This window comes from Schistocerca cancellata, chromosome 4, assembly GCF_023864275.1.
Source record: "Schistocerca cancellata isolate TAMUIC-IGC-003103 chromosome 4, iqSchCanc2.1, whole genome shotgun sequence".
NCBI lineage: Eukaryota > Metazoa > Arthropoda > Insecta > Orthoptera > Acrididae > Schistocerca > Schistocerca cancellata.
Genome location: NC_064629.1, coordinates 2,304,281 through 2,317,353, shown reverse-complemented (window position 1 = coordinate 2,317,353; position 13,073 = coordinate 2,304,281).

Here is a 13,073-nt window from a genome sequence, read left to right as displayed (position 1 = left end):
TGAACTGTTGCACAATTTCAAATAGTTTTGAATGCTTTTGTGGGCTTCTGTGTCACATTGATGTATCATTTGTGCATTGTGATCAGCTGGATGAACCAGTTTTTAAGCTATCCCCAGAGATAATACTGCAAAAGATTGCAGTTTGAAGAACGTGCAGGTGACGGAACTGGTCCTCCTCCACCTGTACATCCATTCAATACAGTCAGATCACTGAGACTGGAATGTAATGGTGCTCCATCAGACATAAGTCACATGTTTCTTATTAGCCGGGGCCTGTCATAAAGTAGGCAGCAACTGTAAGCTGTACTGGGAAAACATACGATCCTACCAGACCTAAGATACCAGCCCACGCATTAAACTGATATTGATGTCTAGCCTTTACTGTAGCATACCTATGTATGTTGGTTGTGGAAATTTATTTTAGCTCTTTCAAACATGCCTCCTCTGTAAAAAAACTGAAGAGACAAACAACAGATTAGCAGTTGGTATAACAATCCATTCAAAAAAGTTCTACCATGATAGACATTTAGCAGATGTAAGGCTCTGCACACATTGAAGATGGTACAAATACCCAAGTTGCTCTTGAGGTATCCTCCTTGATGAATTTGGTGATTTATTTACTTACTTATTTATTTATTTATTTATTTATTTACATGTCAAGCTCTGTAGGACCAAATTGAGGAGAAAATCTCAAAGGTCATGGAACGTGTCAGTACATAAACTTACAACATAAAAGTAATAACAAATAAAATTAAATGTTCATGAACCTGAAAGAAAATCAATCCATAAGTTTAAGCAAACGCTATCAGCATTACAATGAGAATCAGCCTAATTTTTCAAGGAACTCCTCGACAGAGTAGAAGGAGTGACCCATGAGGAAACTTTTCAGTTTCAATTTGAAAGCGCATGGATTACTGCTAAGATTTTTGAATTTGAGTGGCAGCTTATTGAAATTGGATGCAGCAGTATACTGCACACCTTTTTGCACAAGAGTTAAGGAAGTCCGAGTCAAATGGAGGTTTGATTTCTGCCAAGTATTAACCGAGTAAAAGCTGCTTATTGTTGGAAATAAACTAATATTGGTAACAAGAAATGACAATAAGGAATATACATATTGAGAGGCCAATGTCAAAATTCCCAGACTCGTGAACAGAGGTCGACAAGAGGTTCGTGAACTCACACCACTTATTGCCCAAACTGCCCATTTCTGAGCCAAAAAATCCTTCTAGAGTGGGAAGAGTTACCCCAAAACACAATACCATATGACATAAGTGAATGAAAATATGCAAAGTAGACTTATTTTCATGTCGAAGTATCACTCAGTTTCGATACCGTTCGAATAGTGAAAATGGCAGTATTAAGTCTTTGAATTAGATCCTGAATGTGGGCTTTCCACGACAGCTTACTATCCTAGGAATTTAACTGTCCAGTTTCACTAATCATATGCCTGTTCTGTGAGATTAAAATGTCTGGGTTTCTTGAATTGTGTGTTAGAAACTGTAAAAACTGAGTCTTTCTGTAATTTAATGTTAGTTTATTTTCTACAAGACATGAACTGAGGTCATGTACTGCACTACTTGAAACCGAGTCAATGTTGCACACAACATCCTTTACTACCAAGCTAGTGTCATCAGCAAACAGAAATATTATAGAGTTACCCATAATACTAGAGGGCATATCATTTATATAAATAAGGAACAGGAGCGGCCCCAACACTAATCCCTGGGGCACCCCCCACTTGACAGTACCCCACTCAGATCCCACATCACAGCCGTTATCAACATTGTGAATAATGACCTTTTGCTGCCTGTTGATAAAGTAAGAGGTGAACCAGTTGTGAGCTACTCCCCTTATTCCATAATGATCCAACTTCTGGAGCAATATTGTGAGATCAGCACAGTCAAATGCCTTTGTTAAATCAAAAAATACGCCAAGCATTCGAAACTTTTTGTTTAGCCCATCCAGTACCTCACAGAGAAAAGTGAATATAGCATTTTCAGTTGTCAAACGACTTCTAAAGTGGAACTGTACATTTGATAGCAAATTGTGTGATATAAAATGATCAATTAACCTTACATACACTGTCTTTTCAATAACTTTTGCAAACACTGATGGCATAGAAATAGGTCTAAAATTATCTACATTATCCCTTTCTCCCGAGTCCTTAGTCTTCAGTGATTTAATTATTGACTCAATCTCCCTCTTGTCTGTATCACAGAGGAGTATTTCAGACGTCAATCTCGGAAAGGCATTTGCTAAGAAATGTATATGATTTCCTGTAGAAACTAAATTTTTATTTAATTCACCAGCAATACTCAGAAAATGGTTCTTAAATACTGTACATATATCTGATTTATCAGTAACAGAAATATTATTACTGCGAACTGACTTTATATAATTAACCTTGTGCTGCTGACTAGACACTTCCTTCACAACTGACCATATGGCTTTAATTTTTTCCTGTGAATTAGCTATTCTATTTGCATACCACATACTTTTTGCCTTGCTAATAACATTTTAAGCACCTTACAAAACTGTTTGTAATGGGCCACCGTAGCTTGATTGTGACTACTTCTAACATTTTGATATAATTGCCGCTTTGTTCTACATGATATCCTTATCCCACTAGTCAGCCAACCGGGCTGTCCATTACTGCTAGTACCCCATTTAGAATGTTCTAATGGAAAGAGCATGAAAAATGTGTTATGGAAAGCATTGTATTTATCATCTATATTATCGACACAATAAACATCTTGCCACTCTTGTTCCTTGACAAGTTTTGAAAAACTCTCTATTGCTGTTGGATTAACTTTCCTATGTAGTTTGTAATTAAATATGACGTTGGTTTGAGAACAAAAACCTTTTAATGTTAAAATTTGTGCATCATGGTCTGAAAGGCCATTGATCCTCTTACTAACAGAATGCCCATCTAGAAATGAAGAATGAATAAAAATATTGGCTATGACTGTGCTACTATTCTCCTGCACCCTAGTTGGAAAAAACACAGTTTGCATCAGATCATATGAATCTACCAACATCCTTTTCCTTGCACAATCATGTACAAAATTAATATTGAAGTCACCACATATAATTACTTTCTGGTACTTCCTACAGAGTGAATCATGATGTAACATGTGCCAGAGGCACTTGTCTTGCACAGATACCTGTCACTTCCCTGACAGTCCATACAATGTGCTCTTCCTGATCAGGCATATGAGCAACACACAGTCTTCCTCAATCGATTGTCTGTGGTGCTACAGACTTTCTTTCAGCAAAAGATGGTACACAGCTTCAAAGGTTGAATGATGTCCTTCAGTTTGTAAATGCTGTGTCAGAGAGCTGTATTATAATATTGTCAAACTCTACAATTAGTTGGTCAAGGTAGAAATTAAGAGTGAATTGTATAATGCAGACAGTAAGCAATGTATCAACAATAGCTACTAAGGAACATGATTGATCATAATCGGCCTTCAAAGAAAAGCTGCACAGTTGGAAACATGCTCGATGTGGCTTCTGGCTTTGAAACATTCAAAATACTATGGATCTCCATCAAATTTCTGTTCTCTCTCTCTGTATATAATGCTGATGATGAAGAATGTGTATATAAGATTATTTCTATTTCCTTTCGTCTGTGATCAAGTCCCACAATTTGCCAAAAATTTACTTCCTTCAGTTGTAATAAATATTGAACAATAATAGCACTTCTAGCACTGCATGACATTAATACAAAATATTAGTTGTCGGCAACATTATCCTGCAAGGATTTTGTGTGTGATCTTTCAAACAGTCCCAAAGAGGGCTTCCCACTGTCATGTTCATAGTCCTTTATTGCTTATTGCTGCAAGTTCAGATCACACTGAACTAGTGAGTTGTCCAACATCAGGGTGATTGCTCGAACAGGGTTAACCCCTGCAATGATGAAATGCGAACATTATTACATATTAATCTTTTATTGGCTATTGATACTGTTGTCATATTTTTTTTGGACCAATATTTTATTTCTTACAAGCATCATCTATTGAAATGTGCAGTTCTAATTTAAGCCTATGCATTGTGAATCATGGGTTCATGATTATGGGATCCACCTTGAATATTTAAATTTTGTTACTGAAAATTCTGTAATTTTTAATTTGCGTCTCTTGCCCATTAACATTGGCGCCAATTGAATCAGAAAAATCGGATGATAAAAGCATGTCAACGAATCGTGGAATTCACAGCAGTTTGTCTATAACTGGCACTAAAAATCTGGATCAAGTTAAACTTCAAATTATTAATATCTGTTAAGATAATTAAGTTTGGGCTAATGTAAATACATTACTGAAAAGTGTAAAAATACTCTTTAATTTTAAAAGTGATCTGCACTGTGCACTGACGAGATGATAAGATGCATGGCTGTCAATGTGGAACAGTCGTTCACAGGCAACCTCTGGGGAACCTGCTGCACTTCACCTGTATAAAGTCAACTTAGGCATTCAAGGTTCTGTCTGAGTTCACCCTTATTTTCCTTGCACCTCGTAGGACAGAAATGGATATTCTGAAGTTTTCATTTCCTCCTCCCCAGTGGAAAGAGTGGGCCGCTGGAAGGTACAAACACCCAATCTCACAAGAGGGCTCACTTAGCCAGTGCTCCTGACTAAGGAGTTCATTCTGACAGTACAGTATCTAGTAACAGAATGCTTGCTGCTCACCAGAGTGTGTCCTTAGCAGTGAAAAGGAAGGAGGGTAGGTTTGAGAAGTTTTCAGCCTTCTGAATACAAAACTGTTTCAAGGGAACCTGTTTCTCCTTACAGTTAGTAAACCATTTGTGCAATGCTACAATACTGGTTGAAACTTCACACTCCTAACAAGTCACTAACCTGCAAAGAGCTAAATGATGCCTTAGGTAGTATGCAACTGAACTGCACAGCACCTCGAATTATAGCAAAGGTGTTGTAACACACAGAAATCTAGATGAGATTCCCGAGGAGAAATTGGAACGTGAGTAGTCTCCAGAAGGTATTGTCGATGTGCAAAATGTTCTGAAAAGGGTAGATGTTGATCTTACAAATCTGACTCCTTTACCCAGACATTCAGTAGCATGAAACTTCCCAGGCATGTCAACTCAGGTTTCCTTCATCTCAGCATGCAGGCTTATGTCTCCTACCAAATGCACTGTTTCTAATGCCAGAAATTTGGGCATACTACGCTTTGATGTAAGGGTAATGCTGCTTGTGGCCAAGATGGGGCTGCTGTCCATGAAGGATTCAGTTGTTCATCTCCTATGAAGTGTGCTTCACAAACAGTGGTGCCTAGTGTCCGCACTAGTACCTGCATCTGGTATTGCACTAGTTCTGCTGCAGTTATTTCAAAGCCCACCCCTCCCCTGAGGCTGAGGATGCCACTGTTGTGGAGCTACCTGCCCCTACACAGGTTGAACATGGTCCACCGTCCAGTGCTGCTAGTCCCACAGTCACGATTGTGGTTCCAGTGCTCACTCAGGGCAAAAAACCTGAGAAAAAGCTTCAGCTAGTGTCAGAGCCAGGAAGTCAGCTGTCCGAGAGTGTCAAACTCATCCTCTCTGACATATCTCACGGTTATTCATCAGAGCTAACAGAACTCGATATCGGACTGGGGCGACCGTCTCACTACAAAGTGGAGCCCCCTCAGATAGTAGGCTTCCCTCTGGGATGGAAAGACAGGGTGAAAGTGCAACCTCCATGATAAATGGCTCCCATTCTGCAGTGGAACGTTAATGGGTTCATGACACACATTGAAGAACTAGCAGAGGAATTCCAAGTGTGGATGTGTTTACAAAAACTTAATTTTAAAGTTTCCAGTATCCCCGTTGTATGCGCTATACAGTCTATAGCAAGGATGGCCTGACTGGGGAAAGGGCTGAGGGAGTCATTGTTGTGTTTGTAAATAATGCACACCTCTCTTTACCCTCCCTCTGGCTACTGACTTGCAGGCAGTTGTAGTTAAAATTGGTACGTGTTGGAGGATCACAGTTAGCTTTGTGTATTTGCCTCTGTCTGATCCAGAGACTTTCACAGATCTCTCCTCTCAGGAGACTTCTATCTTTGTCACATATTGTGGGGCTCGACCTCTACTTGCCCTTGGGGTCAGCCTTTGGAGGGCCTTGTGACATCCTGAGAGCCTTGCATCCTAAACCCTGGTACTCCCACTCATTTCTGTATTGCTACTGGATCATTCTCAGCCATTCACCTCTGTTCTGGTCTCCAGCCTTTGTAAACTCTGTCCAGTGGCCATATCACACTATACATTAAGCTATTGCCATCATTTGCAACTTCTTAAAATTGCAGAGGGTAGAGGAGTGTGCTGCAAAGAAGAGCTTTTTGTTTTACGCAGATCTCTCTCTCTCTCTCTCTCTCTCTCTCTCTCTCTCTCTCTCTCTCTCTGTATACTGTACTGTTGCTCACCCATCTCCAGAATGCCTTTCTCCAACTGTCCGTCACCACAGTGCTGTTAGGGATCCGCATGCAGCACATGCTGGAGTCACTCAGTGTGCAGCACGTACAACCCAAAATCCAGGGCTCTAACCATCTGCCACCCTGGATACTGTTGACACCCAATGCTGTTTGAGATTTAGTGCATTACAGCAGAGACTCCCATTTCTGCTTTTAATATGGCATTTTCTGATGTTTTATATGAGGACCACAAGTACGTAGCTGTCTCTGGGAGTGGATCCAAGCAGGGGGACTTGTTAATTTGGTCATTTACCTGGATCTGACTAACTTAAGATTTTACTGTTTTCAATGCAAAATTAAACGTGTGATCTTACGCTCTCTGGACCAAATGAGAAGTTCTTCCAGTGCCAAATTTCTTGTCTGTTCCGATTCTCTCAGTGCTCCAAACTCTCTACACTATTTGTACATAGCAGATTAGGTAATCCAGAATATACGGGATTCCAGTCTCGACAAAAACTGCTGGGAATGAGGGATGACTCGCCTGGGTAGCAGGGCGTCTGCATATTGTGGGCAGGTATAGCTGTGAGAGGTGTGCTGGTCATGGTGCGCAGATCACCATGTACAATATTTTATTGGAATGAGTCTTCTTTTCCTACCAGTGGGCTGCAGCCAATTTGTAGACAGGTCTGCCCTCTGTTTAAGTAATGTTGAAATGAATGTGATTTAAGGTTAAAAGTTTTATTAACTGTCAAACTTTTTTTTCCAGAATTTTATGGAGTTGGCTTTAAAGTGTTAACAGGGTGACTGACTCACCCAAGTTTTTTGTAAGTGGTCAGCCAGTCACATTCCCTTGTGAGTTTCTGTCAGCTCTTCTGTATTTTGTGTTACCTATTCTTTAATTTTGTATATAACTACTTACCTTATTTTTAAGCTGCTTTAGAGCATGCAAGATACAGTGACTCTACGGTCATTGCAAGTGCAAGAGCATGCAACAGTTTTACAGTTTATCTCCACATGGTTCAGTTTTACTGAGTGAAATTACACACACACACACACACACACACACACACACACACACACACACACACCTGAAGAGAAATGGAATTGGGGCTTTTGAATCTTCAGTTTTTTGTTTCTTCAGAGGAATCCTGAGTCAATCTGGCTGAGTATATGAATGAATACAGAGCATGTTTGCCATTGTGCATCAGAAAATGACAAGAAGTTCTTTGAAGAGCCATTGTGTAATCTGAAGATCAGGCACAATATCTGATTGCATTGTAACACAATTATTTAATAGCACTGTAAATGGTAACAGGTATGTCTACAAAACTTTTAATCCATATGTAGATCAACTCTCACAAAATGAATGACTAAATGGATGTATTACCAGGATTTTCCAACAGCACACACTGTTTCTCCGGACACCTCGTGCACTCTAGTTGATGACTGGTAGAGGCAGTGCGAACTCCTGGCCATCACCGTCACCTGATCTTTTTTCCTGTAAAAAAATTAATGGGTGAGGTGTACTCAAATATCTAAAACAGAATGCCACATACATAGTAGCTGCTGTTCCTCAGGCAGAGCTGCTTTAATTGACAAACTGTTTGACAATTTGAGCACAGCATTTTATTACCATCAGGTCAATCCTGTGGCTCTCCTATTGTAAGTAAATCCCAGGCCAGTTTTATTTGGCTCAACCTGTAGACTTCTAGATGCAGTATTGTTGGCAAGACATTGTGTTGCATACTGCCTGTGTCATTGCAGATGTAACAACTGTTTCTCACATTCTTGTCAATGTATTTGAGAGCTTCTATTTGTAAGCAATGGTTACCAGTTGGTCTGTTAATTGTGGGGCAACTACTAAGTGGCAGACCATTACTGTTTTGTGTCAAGAAGGTAGTCGAATGTTCCAATGCTGTAGCTGTGCTGTACACCAATTTGTTTTCCTGTCTCCCATGCTAACAACTCTTCTTGCCATAAAGGACTATCTGCATCTCTTCTGAGCTTGAAGTGATGTTCTAAGGCATGTTGACAGGCTGAATGGTGTGCACAAGCTTTTCACGGTTGGAGAAACAGTCCATTCTGTGGAACTGCACTAAGACAGGGGATTCACTTTTACCACCACTATGCAGGCTATTCTGCATGGTGATTTACTGTAATTCACTGTTGCAGGTGTGGTGTAAAACCATTTTGAGCTGTTTGCTGTAATATAAATATTTTTACTACTTGGCTCACTTTTTTTGTATCAAAGTATCTTTATTGCTTCAACTAATTGTTCGTGTTAGGAGTGCAAAATGATGTGTACTGATGGTGGGTTGTCAGCATGTGCTGTGGCAATTCCACCTCTCTTCATTAATTGTAACACTGAATTAAAAGTTGCGACCGCTTTGTTTTTGCAGATGTCTTCACGGAACAGCCCAACAAGACATGGTGTGTACAGTCATACAGAATAACAGGTTCACACAGGAATATGAGTTGCTGACTTCACCTTAACTGTGCCAGATTGAAGGGATGATCGGTGATCGTAAATTTATTAACTGGTTTCCTGGAGTACAGCAGCAACTGGCTCAGTTCAGTACCTCCTGCATTGTGGAGAAACAGACCATGTAAGTATGGAGTTATGTAGATTACGGTGTCAGCTGTCATGTGGTCATCACATTAAAATTTTTATTTGTGCGGACACATTTATCTACTTGGTATATTTCATCGACAATATTGTCAAAGTACCCCATGTGAAAATATATTTAACATTTATTTCTTTTTATCATCCTTCATCCTTAGTTTATATTCTGAAGTCCAGACAGCAGTATTATTTACAGAAAAAACTGTGTGAACTGGATTTTGTCTGTTTATGGAAACCAAAGGAATACCCATTAGTTTGTGCCAAACATATCTCACCTCATTTTTGACACCACATTTGGGGTCATATCTTGTTGAGACACGAAAATCTAATACTTATAAAAAAATTGCACTAAGGATTGGACAAACACTTCTTCTACTGCAGCCTTTGACCACCTCAGTGTGTCACCTCCCCATTCATATCTGTCCACCTATATCCTCACAACAGGTGAGCCACTCTCATCCTCCCTTTCTAAACTTCCACAACCTACCCTTCTCGCTTCCTGTGAATGTAATTAATAAATCCTAAAGGTAGGAATAGTTTTTTCACTTTTAATACTTCGGCAGTATCTGAATGTCAGCTGTAGGTAATTAGAGACAACTGTTCTGTCTCCTTGTAATTTTGTCAACTGTAGGTAATTAGTGATGACTGTTCTGTCTCCTTGTAATTTTGTTGTTTTGTTGAATGAGTTTTCCCTTTGGTACAATTAATAGTGTTACAATTTCATAGTAATATATTTTACTCAACTGAGCTTAGTACCTCACAACACTATCTTCCTTAAAACATTTAATTCAATGGTAAAATGTGCTTCTTCTTCTTCTTCTTCTTCTTCTTCTTCTTCATCTTCTTCTTCCTTGCTTACTTTTTCTGTTGCTTTCTAATTTGCAGCCAGAGATTCCTCCCTTCAGCACTCCTCTCACAGATCATAATTTTAGGTAGGATTGTTTCAGTCCTCTCCATATTTTCCTCTCTGTATTTGCAAATGTTTAATAAAAAAGTATCATGTCTAATTAATAGTTCAGTGAGCTTTATGTTGTGTTGGGAACTTTCAGTAGTTCTTTCTTTCCTATGCTTTGTAGAACCATCCCCTTTGTTTTTTTCTCAGTGCAGCAAGCTCTTGTATTTCTCCATACAACAGCAGTTTCACAACTTTTAGGCAATTTTTCTTGTGCCTCGGTAATATCCAGGTTGTACGTCTGTATGTTGGGACACTCTTTACATAGCTCTTTAGAAATATTCTCATTGTGTGGAAGCTGTCCAAGTTGTACATCAGTATGCTAGATATTCTGTACAACAGTCTTTGTACAAACAGCAATTGTGTTGTTATCTCTGTGTTGAGATCATCAAATCTTGTCATGGTTTGTAAGGTTTTCATTTTGGAATGATCAGTGCCTTTCTCACTTGTAGGTGCTATGTGGAGAGTGACCTCTTCAAAACATGGTTTTCTGTACGGGGTCAGAAATGATGCACTACCATAAATTTTCACAGAAAAGAAATTACAGCTGTGGATCATATGTTTGTTACACAGATAATCTCAACAATATGAATTGATCAATGAAAGATTTACAGCTCTGGGTAGCAAAGAATGGCATGTAGATAGCTACAAATAATATTATTATATTTAGCCTCACATTCTCAATAGTGTTGGTGACATTCCTTTCAGAGCTACTGCACTAGTTTAAAAGAAAACTCTGGTGCATCATGAAAGGATATATTGCATATTCACCTTAAAGTTCTTATTATTTCAACCACTCTTCATACCTACGTAAATAACACAGTGTGAAGTGTGAAATAGGTACCTCAATAATGGTGCTTGATATCCATTGTTAACAAGACAGGGGTGCTTCTGGAGAAATGAGAGCACAAGAAAGAATTTTTGCCTTCTGGAGGATCTCATCCACCAGGAGGTAGTGGAAGAGTTGGCAGCCAGGTGAGGCTGCACTGAAAATTCCAAACTATGTTTCATGTTATCAGTGATGAAACTACTGTGGCTAGCATGTGGGGGCTGCTCTAATATACCTCTAACTGATGGACTAAGGTTCCAGTGCAACATTAGTGAGGCATGTACTTCTATCACAGTTCTATGAGGGTAATTAAGTAAATAAAATAATCTCCCCCCCCCCCCCACCCGATGACCATCTCTCTCTCTCTCTCTCTCTCTTTCTCTCTCTCTCTCTCTCTCTCTCCCTCCTCTTCACTTCTCTTCTCTCTTTCCCCCACCCCCTTGTTCCCCCATCCCTCTCCCTCCTACCACCACCATCCCATCTCCTCCTCTCCTCTACTGCCACCATTGCCACTCATGTCTTAAAATTTTATATTTCTTCAGCACCTGTTTTCAGTTTAGAAGAATTCAGACATATGGCAGAATTGTAGAAAATGGCATATTTAGAACATTAGAACATTCTCTTGCTGTATCCTTGGTCATGGTGAAAGAAAGTATACCATCATCTCTAAATGTTACTGTATGTTGCATAGTAATGAGCAAGGTGATAGTACTCATGGGTGACTGGTATGCACTCCCAAAGCATCAGGAAGCAGAGAAACCGAGCCCTGTAATCACACATTGAGGATGTTCTGTCACAGCCATGCTCATGACACTTACTCGTGCAGGTTGTTTCATTACTATGTGACAGTCGGCTCTACAGCAAATGGTGGGCATTGGAAGATTGACACCCTTGGATACTCAAAGCTGTGCTCAAGATATGTACCATAAATGTTCAGAAGAGATGACAAAATTCAAAGAGAAGCCATTTCATCTGAATTTTTGGAGCAGTTTGAGGCCAATGGAGAGACCTTTCTGTCATAGATTTTTGCTGGTGATGATTGCTACAAGCAAAGGACAATAGCTTTTATAATCTGGAAATACGTGCTCTTACAGAATACTGCTACAGGGCCTTAAAACATGATGAAAAGCTATGTAGAAAAAATACATGTAAATGGAATGTTGACTAATAATGAAACTGAATTCTATCTCTTACCAATTGAGCAGACATTGTGGGGAAATTAGTTACTAACCTTCATAAATAGCTAGAGGTAGACACCACCACTCATAACAGCCATCTCTGGCAGTTGAAGCCAGAATGCAGCTGTCATGCTGAATGAAAGCAGCAATTGGGGGAGGGCAGGGAAGGCGAAGTTGTAACATGATACAATTATGGAAAATAACAGCACTGTATGGTGGAGAGTACAGGGACTAGATGGAGGGATGAAGACTGGCAGGTGCAGCATAGACTGGCTGTGGGCAAGAGAGGTGAGGTGGGTGGGAAGAGAAGCAAGGAAGGGAAAAGACAGAGGATTGTGTTGGCACCCGATGAAGGTGAGGTGGCGTGAGTACGCAGCATGTGGTAGAAGAGGGTGTGGAAATTGTTGGGAGGAACCCGTGGGGAGAGTAGGTTATTTACTGTCCCTACACCCTCTCTCATACCCCCCCCCCTCCCACCCACCCACAGTTTCCACCCCCTTTGTCCTAATGCCTCCTCCCAGTTTGTAATCTTTTACCCTCACTGTGTGTCATCTTATGTCATTACACCCACTCATGTTTCCCATTCCCTGCTTCTCTCATTTTCCACTCCCCATCCCCCCACCCTTCCCTGTAGTCTCCTTGGCACTGCACCTGGCAGTCTTCATGCCTCCCTCTAGTCCCTGCATGCTCCACCAGACAGAGCTCACCTCTCCTTCCACCCATATCTCACTATCCTTTTTTATTCCTTGCCCCCTGCACATTACTGCTTCTGTTTGACATGAGAGTGGCATTGCAGTTCAAGCTTCCAGAGATTGCAGTCATGTGTGTGAGGTGTGCTTGCTGGTGTGAATGAAAGTTTGTCTTCATTTCGCTTGAATGTTTTGGGCAAAAGTAGAATCCCAACAATCTTTTCATTGTGTTTGTCTGCAACTCATTGTGTCACCTTTAAAATGAATAGAAATTTATCCTTTGGCTTCTCCAACTTCCAGTTTTCATTGTTTGACAGATGCAGAAGTGATAATTATTTTCTGCTGAAAATCGCAGCTTTGTACTTGTATACCTAAAAATCTTAACCTATGATGAT